Consider the following 19636-nt stretch of genomic DNA (forward strand, 5'->3'; position numbering starts at 1 on the left):
CCATCTACTTCTAACAAATGACTAATGAGCTTTTCAAAATTATAGAGAATTCCAAGCAGATTTTCAAAGGCAGATTACCTTGGAAAGCCACTCCACTATAAATTTACAAAGCTCTGACAAGGCTGTTGGTCAAAGTAACCTGTCTTTCTAAGGCAAGTTTAAAGAATCCTAAGAATCTGAACTTTGAAGAAAATAAACATCTATACTTGGGCCTATATACACAGAAAAAGCAGTTGAAGTGAAATTCATTTGAACTTACGTACCTTGAAGACATTATCCTTTAATTCCTGCTACCTCAGATTTCTAGAGCTGCTGAGGGTACCATCATATCTTACCAAAATGGTAATGGTTCTTCAATTTCCCCAGAATGTATTTTTTTTTTCTTTGTCTTTCTTCAGTTAGTCAATTTTTGCTTGTAACCAAAGAATCTTGACAAAAAACCCACTAATAGTAAATTCTGCAATAATAAAATTACTCCTAATTCCCATGCTGATTCCATAATGCTCTGTAAGATCATGCCCTCTGTGCTTTGCCACCTGAACACATCAGGAATTGATACGAATACAAGAACAACTCTGTTAAAAATGAGGAGTTAAAATTTTTATATTTATTCATAAGGCATAGCCATACCCAACTTTCAAAAGAGCAACTAGTTTTTCTGCATGTAACACAATGGTGCTGAGGCTATGTTACAACAAGGGTTAGAGGCCTGAGTTCCTAACACAATACTATTATCAGACAAAGTCAACATATCGGCAAAGTAACCATAAAGCTTTCTGCCTGGACCTGATACAATGTAAAAAGTTGTTTGAACCTAGAAACTAATGAACAGAGAGAACTGGTCCCGTTTCATTCATATTCCCTTGAAATGTGTACTGATGTTCTGTTTAAAATTGCTTTCTTTTTCAGAGCTGTTTCCTGACTAGGTAAAGGGTAAAAAGGAAGCAGCAACCTTCTTTCTGATACATTAATGCAGAAAAGGGAAGAGAACAACTCCTTCACATTGAGGAAAAAAAGTAATTTGAAAGGAAGGAGGTAAACTTGCTTTGCAAAAAAAAATGCTAGTCAAAATCCTTAAGTAAAACCTCAAAGTATTTGAATGTCTATGAGTATATTACATTTAACATATTTAAGACAATTTACCGTTTCTTACACCCAAATTTAGTACCTTTTTACCATTTTCTCTCAGTAAATGGCTAACCGCAATATACAGACTATGTACAGAACACAATGAATCATCTTTGCTATTCTTTCTCTTTCTTAAATGTAACTACGGCAAGGACTGCCCAAATGGAGTCCATCTACTTTACTTCAACTTACCGCTCTACGATAGCATCTCTTACTTTTGAACTCCTGAATACCTTTGGAGGAACTACGTTTCCTCAAATACAGTCTGTTCCTTATGTTGTAGTCAAAATATTACTTTCAAAACAAAGCTTTTCATGACACAGCACTGTTTCAATGTTTTCCAATGCACTTGGAACAAATATCAAAAATTCTAAAATCCTTGGCTAACTACAAGTCACATAAATTGTTCTCTTCCTCATTAGAGTTAGTATCTTAGTGAATTGATCTTATTCCTACCTTCTACTTTATTATAAGTTATTCTCTCTTCCTCAAGGGTTACTTAAAAAGCAAGAAACAAAAGTCTTAGATGAAAAAAATGAATTGAAATTTAACTCAAAACAGTCCTAGTCTTCTGTTTAAATCATTTAATTTTATCAGAAAGGAAACTACAAAGATTTTTTTTATCTAGTGAAAAAAGATAGCGATTAGGGGCTGGGGATTTAGCTCAGCGGCATAAGCGCCTGCCTTGTAAGCAGGCAGTCGTGAGTTCGATCCCTGGTACCGATAAAAAGGAAAAAAGACAAAAAAAAAAAAAAAAAAGAAAAAAGATAGCGATACAGAAAAGGGACTCCAGAAATGTTAGAGAGGATTACAGTGCTTCATGACAGTTGGATATTGCAGGTGAGGCAGATGAAAGTTGGAAGGGATGATAATACCCTGGCCTGAGCATTGAAGGGATGAAACTGCCATTTACTCAGAGAAAACATATAAGAACATGACTAAAGAGAATGTTAAAAAAAAAAAAAAGCTAGGATGTTGTATATGTACTAATCCCCATGATGAACATAATCATTACATACTACAACCATGTACCAATGAAAATTTTAAAAGTTTTTTTAAATAACCCGATTCACCAGAGACAAAATAGTAAGTACCACTGACCAATGTATAAAGGGAATTGCATGTGGCACTACGCGTCTATATGTTACAAAACATCAACAATGATCATGAGAAAATGAGAAGAACCTAAAATACAATACATATTGAGAACTGAAGATGCATTAATAGTTTTGAAGCAACACTCACATATCAAGGACTCTGTTCACATCACTGCAAGGCAAGAAAGGCAGGAAAACATAATCTCCACCTTCAGAAGGTCCATATTTTTGAAGAAAGTCAAAGAAAACAGAAGACAAAAAGGGTCCCTAAAAAAAGTGACCTTGGAACTGAGATCTGGAACTACAATCCCAGCACACTGGCAGGCTGAGACAGGAAGATCACAAGTTTAGCTGAACCTGAGGAACTTAGCAAGACTTTGTCCTCAAAATAAATATTAATATAAATCCTTAGGATGTAGTTTAATGCAAAGGCTCTAGCTTCAATTTCTACTGGGAGGTGGGGAGGAGAGGGAGAACTGGGAGGGGAAGAAGGAAAGAAGGAAGTAGGTCTTGAAGGAAAGAAGGAAGTAGGTTTTGCTAATAGCAGGAACAAAATGGTCCAAACAGAACCTGAAGAACTATGGCTACGAGGTGAACAGCTTGATGACAAGTTGTAATGAAGCAGAAATTGGGTCATGAACTTTTTAATGCATATTGTTCCTCCACACTAGAGCACAAAACTGTGGATATAATTCAGGTAGTTTCTGAATTTTGATGGAAATAAACTTTTATTTTTGACAAAATTTAACTGAAATTAACAATTCCTTCAAAAATACAGGGCAGTATCCACAATACTATTAGCAATGGCTATGGCTTCGTTAACTAAGAGAAATCAGGTATTTTCTTATCACACTACAATTTTTAGAGGTATCTTGAAATATTATGTGTGTTCATCTTACTTAATATCCTGACATTTAAAGCTGGGTATAGTGACATACACCTGTAGTCTCAATTACTTTGGAGCTTGAGGTGGAAGGATTGGGAGTTCAAGGTCACCCTAGGTAATCCAGAGGCTCCCACCTCATTTTGTTTTTTACATCTTAGCATTTATTATATTTGACACCAAATTTTATTACATAATATATTAGTAATGAGGCACAAACTACCAGGTACATTACTTTTAAAATATCTGGACAATTCTGCTTCAATATAATTAATCTTACTTTGTTTTATTTTGTACATTAAAAACAGTATTTAAAGATAGGATTCAACAGTGTCAAGTGGGTCTATAGCACAAAAAAAGAATTATAACCAACTTATAATTAAAAGTAAAATAAACTTACGGTCCTAACTAAACTTGTGTTGCTTGTTTGAATAAGACACTTCTCAGAAATATCAAAGAAACTAGAAAATAAACTGGGTATCAGACACTACCAACATATTACTTATTTTATGATGTGTAAAAATAGCATTGTGATATCTTTAAATCGTATGTTTTAAAGATATAAAGAATACACAATCAAAATGACAATGGGGGAGTAGAAAGTGAAGTATATTACATAAATCTGTGTGATGGGCTGATGGAAGATTGTGTGCTACTTTCTGTTTGAAATTTTTCATAATTAAGTAACCAAGAAAACAAAGAAAAAGGCATCCCCACCCCTCTCTAATAGCTGCTTTATAAAGAAACAGGGGAACAAATCTGAGAGAGATGCCCTTTTCCCCTAGGCTGACTTCCTTGGGCCAAGATGTCTGACTTGATAAAGGTGCAAGCTGAAGATTTTCCTCTTTCCTTTTCTATTAGGTTCAGTGGGGACAGTAGGAATCATTAAAACTTTCTGTGAAGTTATTCACATATTGTATGGATGCATGACATCTAAAGGCATTCATGCAGTCATTTCCAAGGGGAAAAAAAAAACCTATTCCCATTATGTTAGCTGTCTGGGTCAAGAAAATTAATCTTTGATCAAAACTGTGTATCTTGGCATTACAGACACCAGTGGTTTAGGAAAAATAATGTTACAGTCTTAAACTAACAAGTGCCAATTAAATTCAGGATTTATGTTTAAAAGAACTTGATAATTCAGAAGATTTGAACATGGAGTAGGGAGAAGAAAACAGATAAAACACAGTAGCTATAAGAACACATAAAGGATGTAGTGATCTGTCACCGTAGAAAGCACAAAGTTTCTACAAAGAGTGAGGGAATGCTACACTGAGGCAGATGAGTCACACGAAACTGATCCCACATTACTGGAAAATAACTATGTCTGAAGTCCTTCCCATTTGTGAACTGGTAGCTGACACATCACTCTAATCTTGATATATTTAATCTCAGTATAGTTAATCTTGGTATATTTGCTTGAAATACTAACAAGGCCTTCTTACAACCTGCAGGAAAGTAGACTGCTAATCATAGCTTGTTCTCCATGCCTATTTATACTGTTCTTGTTCTTCTAATTTGTCATCTCCTTCATGACAGCTCTATCAAGTATCTGTCTCTACATTATAAATTCTTTTATTGGACTGCCTGAGAAAGAACTAACTGGGTCCCTCAAATATGGTAGTCATACCTTGATACTCAACTGCTTTGAAACTCATCAAATTTGGTACTCGATGCCTTATGACATGAAAATTCTGTCCTGGTACTTGAAGTCTGATACTCTATAAACAAGCGAGAACTTACAAGTGGGTTGCCTTGTGACTACCATTTCCAGCCAAAGCAATTTGTTTGGTCCTAGCCATTTTTTGAAACCCACTGCACCTCCCATAACCAATCAATAACAAGGACTAAAGTACCACTGTATATTGTCACAAATCAAAAGGATATCTTAGCAAAATCTATACATTTTTTCATTCAGTTTTTTAAATCTTGTAGTTCATTCAGTTTTTTAAATCTTGTAGTTTTCTCACTACTCTTACTATGAAACTGAAATCTATCATCTTGCATTTACTAGATACATAGAAAAATAGTTTTAACTAGAGTCTAAGCAGCAGTTATTTTATTTTAACTAGAGTCCAGGCAATTAACAATGCTTAATTTTAGAAGTCAGTATTATACATAATCTGTATATACCAAGTATCTGTGTCTATATAGCATCATTTCTGTTTTATTTTTTGATACCAGGGATCAAACTCATAACCTCATACTTACCAGGCAAACACTTTGAGCTGCTAAACTGTATCCCCAGACCTAAACAGCATCATTTCTAATTGAACTCAATCCCAATTCCTAAGAACATACAATCCAACAAGTATTAATGACCACTTGAATCGTATGAACAATTATCATTATAAATAGGATTAGTTGATAAAAACTAAGTCAAGTGATGGTAAACAAAAGTTGTAATCCAAATTCAGGCCACTACTTGTTTTAATATGGCCCATGATCCAAGAGTGGTTTTACATTTTTAAATGATTGGTGGGGGAAAAAACCCAAAAGAATAAAAAATTGTTGAGACATGTAAAATTTATATAAAATACACATTTCACTATCCATAAACTAAGTTATATTTCAAAGTCATTGATTCATTATCCATTGTCTATGACTGCCTTTGCACTATACCAGCAGAATAAAACGTTTGCAACAAAAACTTCACATGTTCTCAGGTGTAGTACTCATTTGTAGCTGACACACTACAAATCACAAGGGTGAAGTTAAATTGCTTCACCCTCCTTTAGTTCTCAAAAAAAAAAAAAAACATATAATTTTTTTTCCTTTCTCCTGTTTAATCAGTGCATCTCCCAAGGCCTATAATAATGCAGGCATATAGTAGGTACACTGCAAACATTTGGTGAATGAGGGCAAAACACAGCATTTTATATGCATAGGTTTTGTTCCACAAAATGTGATTTTATTACCAGTGTATACCTATTGTATCTAAATATGAAGAGAAAATAAGTGTTCTTGTGGCATAAGGAAATGTGGCTCATGATTGATTTGATTAATGAATTAGATGACAAAACATTGCTTTCTATGCCACTAACACCGCACCTAGGCTAAAAAAATACAATATACTATATGTCAATAGGTACTACCAAACTAAGTACTCACAACATCCTCAACACACAGAAAAACAATAGTAAGAAAAATTGAAAAGTTTAAAATGGAGAACTCATCACAATGAATTTCTTTACCAAAAAAAAAGGCTGCAAAGCAAGTTTCTAAGAGGTTAGGAGCAAAGGAAGGACAATAGTTTACCTATAGTGACTTAATAAACTTCTATTTAATTGAAGCAGCCAAAAATACTGTATCCAGAGAAAACAACCTTAAGGTCATTAAGACCCTTCATAGGAAACTACTTACTGCTTGAAGAGATGAGGACATCTAGGTGAAAACAACAGTCAAAAGTCAAAGCAACTGACTGACTGGGTTTTTGTTTTGCTTTGTTTAGCTCCTGCTGAGTTGACAGATCTGACCAATACCATTCGTTTGTTTATTCCACCAGTCCATGCCATGTTTTGAAGTAACTGAAAAATTACCCTCTACAAATAGTCTACAGGAAACCAGACAAACAAGAAAAATTTCAAAGAAGTTCAGAAAAAACTAATGAAATACAACCTGAAATGGAATGTGTTCAGATATGTTACAACAAACAGTGGCAAATGGTATCTACAAAGCAGAAAACTGCTTAGCCTGACAATATACAAAACTTGCAAAAATGTTAGGCACTTAATGTCTATGGATATTCATCATCAAGTACTTTGCGGGAAATATTTGTATTTATCATATACTGCTGAGCCATTGGCATCTGGAGTAAACTTCATGTATTGTTGTAGATTTAGCAATTATTCTATAAATTTGTTAGAAATAACTTCTTCTGTTTTACCACTCATTAGTCCAACAATTTATCAGTACCAAGGTTTGTGATTTTTTTTCTTTTAAGACTTTTTTCTTTTTATCGGTACCAGGGATCAAACTCACAACTGCCTGCCTGCAAGGCAGGCACTTATGCCGCTGAGCTAAATCCCCAGCCCCTTGTGATTTTTTTTTTTTAATCCCAAAGTCAGTTTAAATTTTTCTCAATGGAAAGACTTAACCCATTTGAACACTATTAATCATAGATTTTTAACCAATTCCAGTACCCTCAGTTTCCCATACTGAATTGTAGACACCCACACCACACTTCTAATGAAAAGATGTACTTTACAGCATAAGAGTAGCCAGCTGTTCATCTCAGTAGCTGCGCTAGAGGAATACAAGAAGCTATCTATGTTTGCGTTCACCCACTTGGTACACTGAACAGCAATGTGTACACATGCACGTCAAAGTGTAAGCATGTGAGTTTTACCCATGCTATCCACCATGTTAAATTTCTGTGTACTTGTAATTTTTTTTTTCTTAAATGTTTTCTTCTGACTTTTCTTGTGGAATTAGCCTCATTCAGGAAGTTGAAAGTGAGTCATGAGGTGACTCACTATTGATAATGTCTTGGATCATTAAGCCAAAGAAGTTAACAGATATGACAGAAGTACAGTATGAAGACCTTGATTTAGATGAAGAAGAAAACAGTGATTCGACTAGTCAAAATGCTACAAAATGGTCATGTGTATCTGAATAATTCAACCTTAGAACTAAGTTAGAATATAAAATATTACTAGGTTCTTGCTAGGAGTGAAACTTACTGGACAGAATGCCAACACTGAGATTCAGTGTTGGAAGGTGTTTCTAATGAATGATAAGCTACAAGATATTTTGAATAATGAAATACAAGTAAAACATTCTATATGAATCAATAGTAACTCTCAAAAATATATTTATCATGACACCTCACTATATGACCTAAAAGCCTTCAAAGCAGGATTACTTCACTCTGTCAGAATCTAAAGGATTTATGGAGAAATGACAGACATAGTACTCTGATTTTTAGAACAATACTAATGACACTCAAAAGATTTGGTTTCCTTCAAAACTGCCTACATTTCACAAAAAACCCTGCCAAGAAAAAAAATAATCCAACAATTTGGCTGCTTTTGGCTCATTTTTGAAAGCTCTGTTTTGAACTGCCAAGCAATTTATACATCATGTGAATGCAGGATAATTGATGAACAACTTGTATCATTTTGCAGCTATTGAAGCTTTGGGCAATAAATACCAAGCAAACCTTCCAATTACAGTGTAAAAATACATACCCTGGTAGACAAGGACATTTTACTCCCTCAATCTGGAAATTTATCCTAGAACTCAGCCACCAAGTCTTTATTTATATAATAATAAACCATATGACTTTGTGAACAGACTTGCTGTACCTAATTAAAAAAGCATCCCAAAATGTCACATTCAATAGTTGGTTCACTAGTTACCCACTGATGTTACAATTGCTAAAAGAATACCAGTTGACCAGCACAGGAACTATTCCCAAGAGCAAAGCTGAGATTCTTGAAAAAAAGGTGCAAGTTCACAATAAATAAATGTGGGGGCTGAAGGTTTAGCTCAGCAGCATAAGCGCCTGCCTTGCAAGCAGGCAGTTCTGAGTTCGATCCCCGATACCGATAAAAAGGAAAAAGACAAAAAAATGTACAATATAATCTAAATTTCAGAAAGACATAACATTGCTTCCAATATGGTGAAGAAAACCAAATACTTTAATACTATCAGTGTTAAACCTCCACAGTAAGACTGACAATGAAGCCAAGCATGCCCGTAATCCCAGCACTCAGGAGCCTGAGGAAGAAGAATCCTGTGAGTTCAAGGTCAGCCTGTTGCACACAGGGAGTTGAAAGCTAGCCTGGATCACAGAAAGATCCTGTCTCAGAAACAATCAAACAAACAAACACTGATAGTGAATCTTGAATACAAGTGAAACCAGAAATGGTCACATTTTCCAACAAAATGAAAGGCAGAATAGATGTTGATGAGCTATACAGCGACTATAATGGCACTCAAAACACAGTGTAGGCCAATGGTTGTGTTTTACTCAATCCTAAACACTTCAGGCATAAATAGTTTCGCAGTTAACAAAGAAAATAACAAGCACAAAGTATCACAGATAAATTTTCTTAAAGGGCTGGGACTAGAATTGATAAATGATCAATTACAACAAGAACAGTAGGGGCTGAGGATTTAGCTCAGCGGCATAAGCGCCTAACTTGCAAGCGTGTGGTCCTGAGTTCGATCCCTGGTACCAATAAAAAAAAAAAGACAAAAAAAAGAAGAAGAACAGTATATATCTGCCCAAAAACTCCTCAAAAGAACTCTGGAGCAGACCCATGAACAGACAGATGAAACATCACTAGAACCTCCTAAGAAAATAAGAACACGAGCAAGTGACAAGTATTGAAAAGTGACGGCCTACCAAAAAGGAAAGAAAAGCTAAACATGCATGCTGTCAATGTGAGACTTGTGTATGAACATGCTGTTCTTATGTGTAAAGACTGCTTTAGATGTGATAAATAAAGCAAAAAGTATTTCTGTGGTAGAGTTTTATTTTCACTGCAGTTCGCATAGGAATTTATCTCTGCTATTTTTTAGATCTCGTAATAGTTAATGTTGAAAGTTGATGTTTATTGTAAACATTCATTACATATTAAAAATTCTACATTTTATTTTCCTGTTAAGTACAGTGTTTAATAGAACTCGTAAAATTAAACTTAATAATTCATCAACAGAAATACTTATAAAAAACAAATGTAGGCATTGGACACCCCCTATAATGTGCCTTTCAAAAATTTGATGTCCCTGTTACATTACAAAATAAAACAGTGAAATTTTTAAAAGAAATTTCATACTGTCAATTTGGACAATTTGGACTAAAGTAATTGTATTTGTAATAATTTTATGTTGTTTTATATATAACCCATGCTTTCAAATCATAAGTAAAAAGAATTCCAGTCTCAAAAAATATGCAGTCAGATATATTCTCCAAACCTACACTACAGAGGTTAGATTAGGTTCCTCAGATCTCAATACAAATGTAACAAATTTTCTTACTTCAAAATTTGTTTCAGTAAGCATTAGAAAGCTTCTTACTGACCTTCCAATACTCTGAGAAATCTGTAACGTCACGGTAGAAAAAGAAATATCGAGAATGGTTTAATAGAATTTTAGAAATACTTTCTAAGTAGTGAATAAGGACAGTTAACACACACTAATGAAACCTCTCTGTGCAAAACTATTTTTTCAAAGATGAAATAAATAATAAAGTGTCAGTACAAATGAGCATTAACAGATGGATACTAGAAATCAACTTTGGTGAAAGGGAATACTGACCTTGATCCTGAAGTAATATGTTATCAATGGCCCAAAAAGAAATTCCATTCACATTAGTAAATCATTACTACTGATTACTATCAGGTACTATCATTACTGCTATCATTAAAATTTGGTGGAAATTCAATTTATCTCATTACAGAAATACCTAAACAATTTCTTTGATTCTGTCTGTTGGTCTACAACCCTAAAATATACCTGGACATTTAAAGAAAGTATTTGCCAATTCTCAATTGAAGTCATTATACATTTAGAACTTTTAAATTATCTCAGATTATGAAAATGTAAGACATGAGTGAAATCATAAACCATAAAAATTCTTCCCATTTACAACACTCACTATGACTACTCATTTCATTCTCATTAATTACAATCTTACACTAAACTTTCTAAATCAGCTTAAACACTTAAATGGCTTTGGTTTTTGTTCAGACTTGATAGCTATTTCTTAACAAAATCAATCTGAAATTACCAAGAGGAAAAACCTCACATGTAAAATTCACATTATGGTAAATGATGAGTAGGCTTTTTTTATGGTCTAACACTAAGTCGGCATTACATGAGTAAATAAGATCCCATATAACAACAGTAAGTTCTTCATTATAAGTCTAATATAAATATTAGCATATTTACCTTAAGTGTGAAGAGATTTCCAAATTTTTATTATTATTTACGCATGTATGGAAGATATGAGAAAATATGGAAGAATGGAGTGGCATGGAAGGGATGAGACTTTTCTTCTATTACTGAAAATGATTCTGGTAATTTCCCTAAATGAATTTTCTATACAAAATATAACCAACTGAGTAAAATGTGAACAAAACTTTCAATACATTCTACCATTTATTCTTATAAAGATATCACTCAAAAAGAATTATTCTTAAATCTTTCATATTTTTTAATTATACTACGTTATCTTCACATCTTTCAAATAAGTCTGTTAAAGTAGCATTTTTAATACTGCCATCTTGAAGCTGTGTTCATCCTAACACAGAATTACATAGCTATTCTTAACGTCTTCTACAACAGTATTTATTAGTTCTTCTCTAATTGTACTTTGTATTTGGTTTTGTAGTCACATGGACCACATTCTAAATCTTATGTAAATTTGTACAATGGTTACAAATAAACTGTATGTAGTACCATTATAGTGCCAAAATTATGAATTTGGAGAGCAAGATTTAAGGAGTTTTGTTCATTTCATTATCAATCAGTGAAACATGAAAGGTATAAATGAGCCATGTCCAGACTCCAGCAGGAAATCCTTGCCCTTCTCCTTCTAAATCAACAATATTAAACGGGACTAATCCTAGTTCTACAGATCAGCACTGAAAGCAAAGACATTCTATCCCCTCTAATGATAAATCAAATCATTACATGTCTACAGTATGAATTTTAAATTCCAAAAAGCAGGTCTCCACAGAAACACTGTTAAACAAATCAAACAGAATTGAATGAGACGTTATCCTAAAGTTGAATCAGCAATCTTCATATCCAAAAAATATATATACATATATCTACCCAAAAAGATATATGTATCTTTAGTCAGACATTACAACAAAAACATAAGTTAAAATGCCAAATGATTGACAAAGCCTGTCTGAGCAGTGCCCATGGGAAAAACTATGCCCCTACAACTTGTCTTTGTTTAACAGAGCTAAATACATCAGACTACTCTAATACCATTAAACATTTTAAGCATATAACTTATTATGTGCTAATTGTACAAGCATACTGTGGTTTCTAGTGTTTTGTTTTTTTTTTTTTTAAACAGAGAACAAGAATGTGGTTGATAGAGAATTTGGTCATCCAATAACCTTGGCAATTACATTTCTCATTGTAAATTAATAAAACAGCATTTATTAATGCTGTTCTCATAAGCTTTCTTCAAAGAAATCAATTTCTCATGGCATACTAACATTACCCAGCTTCTCGGCCTTTTTTTTGGACCATGACAAATTACTAAAGCAATGTCATATGATAAGGCAACTTAAAGGTCCACGCAGCTGATCTTCCTTCCCCAGCCCACACACAGCTCCTCATCACCAGCACTTACTTATCCTTCAGTCAGTTACATAACAAAGACAGTGAAGAAAATTATTCTGATACTTATAATAACATATGGTGACTATGAATTAGTCTTTAGTAATCGAAAAAGATGGATCAAATGTAAAATGCAAAATATAAATGTTACACTACCTGTAAGATATACTGAAGCATGTTTTTGTAAAACCTACTATACGAGCTTTCACTTAATATTTAAAGCTTTAAAACACCATAGAAACTTTTCAAAAATACTAGTAAGTCAAAAGAGGAATAAACATGCACAAAAGAGCTCCCCAAAATTAACATCTACTAGTTTATTACTAGAAAGCATTAATTTAAACCTATTACATTTTACCCAGATAAAGAAAATGCATCTCACAACTATTGATTTAAAGTTTCTTTTCCTGTTACTATTAAAGTAATTTTTGTAGGGAAAAAAATTAAGATGAAGTTTTTTATGATTTATAATCTGTTTACAATCTCCTATCAGTAGCTGAATTTGGGGGGGTGCGTTTTTTATAAAAAATAGAACTAAAAATCAATAATTTCCAAAAGATCAAAGAGCTGTTTTAATTTTACCTAACTTGGTATTTGGAAATATATTAGGAATCTAATTTCAGAATATTTATGGCAACACATAAAATGCAAATAATAAAAGACACTGCAGGAAAACAGAAGCATATATCTAAACATACCAAATTTTGGGAGGTAAATAATTACAGGATTCTAGAATTTACTGTTTGTAGATGATAAAAGACTAAATTAATTTTGTATAAGGACAATTTATAAAAATATTAAATCCATTTGATTTCAAAGTAAGCCTTTGATCTAACAGTTACAAAATGCCTAAATGTGAAGAACAAATTCTATCAGTGACACCATAAAATACAAGTTCAATTATATGAATTTTATGACATCCTGTACATTTGTCTCCTATTTATTTATTTAGGTACTAGGAATCAAACTCAGGACTATGCACTTGCCAGGCAGGTGCTATGCCACTGAGCTGTATCTCTAGCCCCTGCCTCCAACTTAAAAATAAGACCTTAAATAGTTTCCATTTCTCAGTATTTCAAATGAATATGTCTCTAACACATTCATAGCAAAGTACTACTCTGGACTTCAAGCAAGAGCTTAGCTTCTAAATAGTGAGATTTACTCAGAACAGAAGCAAGTTAAGAGTTTTAAAACAGGCATTTAAAATAAACATGGGAACAGTCACTCACAGAGGAACATGAGAAGCAGGAAAGACAAGAAGAACAACACTAAAAGAAACATCCATCAAGAAAAAGACCTGGAAAAGAAATCAAAACTTAGAATTAAAGATCAAATGAGGTTTAGTAGGATGGGGGAGGGGAGAAGGGAGGAAATGAACGTCAGCAAATAGGCAATCCAAAGACTAAAGGGCAAAAATACGCAACAATAACAAATCACAGTAATTTGAACGGAGGAATTATAGTAAGACTGAAAATTCACTTCTATATAAAGACCTAAAAGTTCACTCGCTAGACTAAAGCCCAGCCACCAATCACCAATGGAAAAGTAATATTGAGGACTTATCTATTGAGGATGTAAAATATAGCATGTTATTAAATATACTAGGCTACCGGCAATTTAGCTCAGCTGTGTGAGTGCCTGCCTGGCAAGCGCCAGGTGGTCGTGAGTTCAACCCCCGGCCCCCCCTCCACCAGAAAACACACACACACACACACACACACACACACACACACACACACACACGGTTTTCTAATATGAACAAACTAATTCAAGTCATCTTTCACACAATTAAAGATAACACTAAAGATTAATTTGTTCTTCAAATTATGAAGTGGAATTAAAAACATTTCTATGTTAAAGAATAATAGCAGTGAGTTGCAAAGTACAGTAACTCAGAATTTAAATGTGATGTAATATATTTAATATTGATACTAGCTTTTTAAAAATTGAGCGGATTAAAGTCATGTTGAAGCAGGAAAGTGAAAATGGAATTAAAACACTAATAATGTAGTATTAGAAAATTAAAAGAAAACTAAAATCTGTTTTGTGCAATGTCATAAGCAATTACATCACTAAACACAGAACTTCAATTGAGAATATGAGTAATACTGAAATTTCATAGAACAAAAATTTATATTAACATACCATCTTATTTCCAAATTGGTTCATAGTTTCCTATTGTTAATAATATTAAACAATGTAATAATTTATTAAAAATTACACAATGGTTTCCAGATTACTCCTGGCATAATGTATCACCAATAAATTTATCTACGCTTATTTCAAAAATAAGTTGCAGGAGTTTTACGATTGTGTCATTGATTACATGGCTAATGGTATACTTAGACCATGCTACATATATTTCTGATAACCTTCTTTGTGGTGGGAGTATTAAATTTTTATTTAACTCTAGTAGTCTGTCAGAATACCCAGCATTTTGATGTTAATAAACCTCAAGAAAAATTAATTACAGTAACAGAACATATAAGAAATGCCAGGGAATTCTAATACATATAAAACCAAAGTTTAAAAATGTTTTCAGTTTATGAGTGTTTACTGAAAATCCACTGCACTGGATGGTATGCACTTAGATACAAAACCATATAGTCAAATTCTATAAATTTAGCTTTACATCTCATTAAAGAGTAATTATGGACTTGCCTAAAATGTTAGAGATTTTAGTAATATATGTAGTACAACTTCTAAAATTAGAAAACCTTTTCCCTATAATATTAAGGTAATCAAGTTTTACAATATTTTCAAGGAGTCTATAAAACACAAGAAATCCTAGACAGTATGATAAAAGTAGTTTTTCTACTTATAATTCTGTAACTGAACATTAAAATCTTACATACTTTATATATAATTTTTAGGTAAATACAATATAAACAAATATAAATAAAATTATACTTCTTTCCATACATGAGCCCTAACAGGTGGATAAAAAAGGCTAACCTAGCGAGTTATCACTTTAAATGAAAATTTCTTCACAGCTATTTCTCTCAAAGGTTATAGATCTCTGGTGCAACTCAAACCATGCACAACTGTATCTCACCAAAAAAAAAAAAATTCCAATTACTTAGGGGAAAAGTTTTTCTTAATAAACTAGTCTTCAAAATTTTGAATGAAAAGTGTATTAAAAGTAATACAAAACGAGTGAAGCTATATGAAACACGTGTAAGTCAAATAATCACAAATTCATAGTAAGTATCATTTGTTGAGTCTTCTTTGTGCTAATGATTTTAGCTTCTTTTTTAATGCTTTAACAAAACTATGATGTAAGTTCTAGTATCTTTTGTTTTTCTATTATCTTAATTTTAAAACAAAAATGGAGTTGCAGGCTAGGATTCAAAGCCAGGACTGACTTCAAACCCTTAAAGCTGTAGTGCTTCCAACTGATTGACTTCTCTTTAATTAGGGGCAACTGCCCTTATTTTGATCAAGGTTTTCAAAATGAAAGTGCAACAGGGTCAATAAGCAGAGCATAAATAAATGAAGGCTGAATAAAAGAGTAGTATGGCCTCTGGCAATCCAGAGAAACCATCTTATCAAGAAAGTAGCTAGTGCTCAAGAAGACGTGGCTGTTGCTATGTGAAACTATGGGCTGGATACCCAGCTAGGACAGCTGCTTCAAAGAAGCTAGAAATCTAGATCATCTATGTGACAACTCTTCTTTTTAAATGCTCAGTAAAATAAAATTTTAAATTGCAATAGACACCTTTTAAAATGTATATGGTCGGCATCAACAGGCTGAGAGGAGAAACAAAAAGCCAATTTGCCCTACCTGTGAGCCAGCCAGCATGCAGGATGGGGGACAAGAAAAACAGTCTGTCCACCCTGCCCCAGGCAACCAGCTGTGTTCAGAGGAACACAGACTGAGTTGACAGCAACTGAGATACAAAAACAAGTTAATGCTAGTATGGTTTGATTGACTTTGCAGGCCTAGAGCCCATAGTCTGGGCATCTATTTAGAAGATATGCAATACAGCAACTATGGACGATTTCTTTTCCTGTCTTATTTTTGAAATCCAATATTGTTCTGTTTTGTTTTGCTCCATTTTACTGTTTTGTTTTATTCAGTGTTTTGTTTTGATTGATTTTATTCTGTTCTGTTTTGTTTGATTTTATTATGGCTGCAATTTAGTATAGGCAGAAATTTTGAAGATAACAAGAGGCATTATGGTAGCCATTGTTAATTTCCTATTGTCCTGTTTTGAAATCCTCTATCACTTTCACTGTTTTGACTGGCTTTATTCTGTTTTATTTCATTTGGTTTTACTCTCTTTAAAGTAAAAAAAAATTAAAAACATATCTTGAGGAATATTTAGATTGACAGTGTAAGTCCAGAAGTATGTTAAACATGACATATGGAACAACACACTGGCATTCATGAGGCTGCAATCTAACACTGGGTAAACTTCTCCAATACATAGTAAATAAGTCTTCCAAATAGTTCTACTTTCTATGCTCTTCCCACCACAGATCTCTTCATCTTAATTTTTGTGTACCATAGCTAAAAAGTGCTCCCCTGCCTTCAAGTTAATACCTATTCATCCTTGAGATTTTTTCTCAGTCAAGTTATCTGTTGACTTCTACAGTAAATCCCTAGATTTGCTCTCCAAATATGTAACTCTACACATTTGGCACAATTACAATTTCATTTGAGTCACTACTGACTTACATGTTTTTCTCCCACCAGTCAATAAATCACGTCTGATTTTATTCAGCTCTCACCTGACACCACTAGCACAGTGCATGGCACAGAGCAAATCATCAACAGATAGTTGTTAAAGAAAAAGGAGGCCAAAAAAGAGCCAACAGAAAGACATCCTTAAGCAACTATCTCCATTTTTGCTAGACTAGGCTCTAGTCTCAGTTCCAGTACATTACTGCTCACTATGGTATCTCTGTAACATTTCAAAGAGAAATGAATACCAAATTAATCAACAATCAAAAGAGAACAAAGGAAGCTACATGATCAGTGTCTGGGCAGGACAGAACAGGTACACTAATGTATGTATTTTTGCTTTTAAGAATATAACTGAGTTGGGAGATTGAGATTTTGTATCTTCCTGGAAATGGAAGCTGATGGTGACTCACATGTCTAACATGATACTGGAAAAATCTACTTACTATAAGGAAAATGATGCTCTACAAAACACATACTTTAAGAACTGCTATGTATGTTGGAATTAATTCCAGTAAAGATCTTAAAGAAAGTGATCAGTCTGTGCAATTTCAGAGAACAAAATGCTTCCTAAAAAATGAAGCTACTAAGGTGAAAAGAGTCAACAATACTAAATAAGAACAGAGGAAAAAAAAGTAAGGGTTAGAGTCCACAATCTGAACACTTGACAGTCTTGAAAGGTTAAAACAGTTGTTCTTTTTTGTTTGTGTGGGGGGAGGGGATATTCTGCACCTTCCCACCTCGCTAATCCGGCCTCCTTGCGGGAATCCAAGGCCTTCATTTTGCAGCTGGGCATCAGTAATCGCTCAATGCCAGGTTGGAGGTAAAACAAAGTTATTCTTGATGTAACCACCAAATCCCTACAATTAATAGGAGCAAACTATAATTACACCTTGTTTTTCACTCTCCCATGAAACTATAGACAGGTTCCTTGCTACTATCCAAGCAACAAAGGCAATCCATCATCTCTTCTTATCTACTACATAAAAAGTATATAGTCAACCAACATTTTCTTAGTCATCCTAAGATGGCACTTTCACAAAAAGAATCCATGAAAATATATGAATATTTGTCCAGGGAATGATTTCCACTTCTAACCCATTAACTCTAGGATGGCTTTACTTAACAGTAATCAAGGCTGTGTAACTGTAGTTCTAAGAGTGTTCCCAGCAAGGAAGAGGGAAAGGACAGCTGTAAATAAGCTTGGGAAACAGCCTATTTGCTTGCCTTCCAATTTAAGTTCTAAATATTAAACAATCCAAGGAACACATTTTGGAGAAAGGATCCCAACTTAAAAGAGCTCTCTAGCAACTCAACAGCACCATGGCCTAAGTCAAATGTTATCCAATGCATTTGAGAATATACTCATTAGTGAGATAAATAAGGCACACATGTAAACATCATAATGTTTCATTAGTTGGAGAAAGTAAAAGAAAAAACACATGTATATGTATATAAAAATAATAGTACAGATAGTTATACTACTAATTTCTCTGAGTTCACAGAGGAGAAAGATTTGTGTTGGTGTTGTTCAGACAATTGAATGCAGATGTCTTGTGCTCTGGATGAATCATTTGGGGATGACAAATCCCACTGTTGCCATCTGAATGACGTGTTTTGATATTTTGTTGTAGTTTCATCTTTTCTTTTTAAAAAAATTTTATCCTTGAAATTAAATGGATTTTGGGGGGGAAAATGTTATCCAGAAATCAAGGTATTAGCATATATCTACAGTCCCAGCTACTTAAGAGGCTCATAAAAGATGAGTTAGGCCAGTGGTGGCAAACCTACAGCATTTGTTTTGTCACTGAAATCTCTAAAAGGCTCTCCATCACCAAGTGAGCTGTTTAACGCCTGGGCAACACAGCTAGACCTTACCTCAGAAAAATGTTTTTAAAAATCAGAAATTCAACTATGCAAACTTGTAACTTTAAAGATACTATAACTTCTATTACCATAAGAAATTTCATCAAATTATTTTTATATTACCAAAGCACCCTGAACTTCTATTTTCATAATGAATTTTCAGTAATTTATGATTCATGAAATAGGATTACCAAAACATAACATTTTCTCTAACACAGGTAAGAAAACCCCATTTGTAGAAAAATTATCAATTTATTATTTAGTCTTTTATCTAAAGAATCATGATGTGGAAGGTAATTAATTCTAAGATAACTGATCCTCATTTTAGTAACTGTATAACCACTAACTAAATCAAAATTCTGAAAAACAATGGTACCAAAATGAATTATACATATTTGAGAAAATAAGTCATATATGGGCAACAAAGCTTTGGATCTTATAAGAGACAAACTTCATTAACCAGAGCATAAGGTAAAAATTGGTGCAGCTCATCCACTCACAAATAGTAATCACTCAAAACAGAAAGAAGAAAAAAATATTACACTGGAAGCATAAGTTTGAGGCTCAATTAAAAAGAAATAATCATCTGAAAACTTCAAGGCTTTCATGTTCACACTTCTCTACGTAGTCTCTAACAACCACTAAGTGTATCAGAACACAAGCAGA

General features: G+C 33.5%; 1 protein-coding gene across 1 annotated transcript in view; it reads right to left on the bottom strand.

Moving 5' to 3' along the window:
- The window catches only part of Cdc73 (cell division cycle 73), a 143749-nt gene that overhangs the window by 87378 nt on the left and 36735 nt on the right, over positions 1-19636 (bottom strand). The gene's annotated exons all lie outside the window — the stretch shown is intronic.

This window comes from Cavia porcellus, unplaced genomic scaffold (assembly GCF_034190915.1).
Source record: "Cavia porcellus strain 051 isolate PalLab524CR breed Dunkin Hartley unplaced genomic scaffold, mCavPor4.1 scaffold_29, whole genome shotgun sequence".
Lineage (NCBI taxonomy): Eukaryota > Metazoa > Chordata > Mammalia > Rodentia > Caviidae > Cavia > Cavia porcellus.